Raw genomic sequence first — 2,306 nt, 5'->3', positions numbered from 1 at the left:
AATGTAATCAATTATAGCTTCAGCTGGGACTAGACAAAGGCGACATGATAGCTGATAATATTAAAATTTCGTATCATTTTCATCATTAAAAATTTCCTTGGAATACGTTGTTTTCACTTTCGATGTTCCCAAAACAATAAAAATATAGTTTGTAAATTATTTAAAGTGCATTCTTTAAACAATAAGTTGACTGTTGGTAACAATAAGCATCCGAAATCGAATTTTTAAGTGGTTCGTTGAGAATAAAATTAAATATCAACAAAATGGTTTTGAGGCTGTTTTTCAGAAGATATATAACATCCGGAGCATATGAAACTGACAACTAGAAGTGAAGAAGATAAAACAACTAGTCATTTTCTAGAATATAGAATTAATTTCTAGAAGCGTCTGCTTACAATTTATGAAAAAATATAGTGTGATGATGAAAACTGTTTAAATGTAACAGACTAAACTTGAATCATAATCGATAATTGATAAGACTCGTCACTACTAGTATGTATTGGTAAAGTGTGCAATAAAGGTATAATATATAGAAACCAAAAATAGAAGAATCAGATCAAAACATTACAATTACAGTATAGATTTCATTTTAAAAAAGCATAAAATATATTTAATCTATTATTACGAAAGTTGATCTATTGATCTATTATTATGATATTGATATAACGACTCATGGTCATGAGAACATGACCTTATATTGGATATTGTTCTTCAAATTTCTCTATCTCTTCTATATTATTACAAAAGAAATATGGAAAAGCGTTTAATAAAATAAATCTAATAAAGTAATGTTTTAAAAACAAAGAGCTTATTATTTTATACCAAACTAGCGACCCGCCCCGGCTTCGCACGGGTGCAATGCTGATACTAAATTAAATACACTACAGAAAAAATATGAACGTTGTATATAAAAACATAGCGGCCCGCTCCGACTTTGCACGGGCATAAAATATATATGCCTATGTCACTCAAAGAAAACATGATTAAAATCGATCCAGTATTTTTGGTTCATTCATTACTGCCCTTGGCCTGCACGCATTAAATTTGGAGTAAAACAATTCCTCTTCCCCTATACTTACTATGAAGATTTCCTGCTATCTTTGGAATATCTAAATTCATACAATTTTTATTACATTACACATTTTTAAACGCAAATTTTAAATTTGTAATATCTCCGAAAATATTTGTTTAATTTACATGCTGTAAGGAACCATATTGATCTATATTAATTGCACACTGTATTTAAGGTACTTAATTCGATAAGGATTAATGCCGTATTGCTTAAAATAGCTTCGTAAATAAGCCATTTTCTCACGTAAAAAGTAAACAATAAAAATGGTTAATGTGGGTTATCCCTAAAAGATAAACATATACCATCGCGGACTTTTTTGTAGACCTTTTTATGGTGTACATACATTAATTTGATCTAACTGGTAGGCTTAGGCAGCGTTTTTGCTAATTGCTAAATAAGCCTAAAAAATAGGTTAATTTACGACATCACGTTAGAAACCTCTAATATTAGCAATGTTGCCTTAGTACATTATGCATGTATTATACATATAAACCTTCCTCTTGAATCACTCTATCTATTGAAAAAAACCGCATAAAAATCCGTTGCGTAGTTTTAAAGATTTAAGCGCACATAGGGATATAGGGACAGAAAAGGCGACTTTGTTTTATACTATGTAGTGATAATGAGGCTGATGTACAGGTCAATTGTTAATTCCCCGGTTTACCATAGTAAAACACATTTTTTTATTCAACATAATTCCATTCGAGGGTGATACACTTATTATAGCCACCCTCCAAATTTTCGATACCATTTTTATAGTATGATTTGTCCTTCATTGTGCTTCAAAAGAAGCCTCAGTTTCTGCGGTCACCTCTTCATTCGATGAAAATTTCTTCCTAGCGAGCATTTTTTCGAGATCTGAGAACAGGAAATAATCCCTGGGGTACAGATCTGGAGAAACGATGGATGAGGAAGCAATTGAAGCCCAATTCATGGATTTTTGCCATCGTTTTACTGACTTGTGACACGGTGCATTGTCTTGGTGAACCAGGCCACTGCCAGCCCACTGTTGCGTTTTCCCACGCTTTGGAGTGGGTTCATCGTGTTCAGTCCACTCGGATGATTGTGGATTGGACTTCGGAGTGAAATGATGCAGCCATGTTGCATCCGTTGTCTCATATCGACGCAAAAGCTCGGGTTTATTACGCTTTATTATCTTCAAACACTGCTCCGAATCATCAAGTAGTCGCTGTTTTTGGTCAAAAGTGAGCTCGCACAGCACCCACTTTGCACA

This window comes from Rhynchophorus ferrugineus, unplaced genomic scaffold (assembly GCF_030347505.1).
Source record: "Rhynchophorus ferrugineus isolate W39M unplaced genomic scaffold, kcgeb_rfMv2 rfM8, whole genome shotgun sequence".
NCBI lineage: Eukaryota > Metazoa > Arthropoda > Insecta > Coleoptera > Curculionidae > Rhynchophorus > Rhynchophorus ferrugineus.
This window is presented reverse-complemented; position numbering follows the sequence as displayed.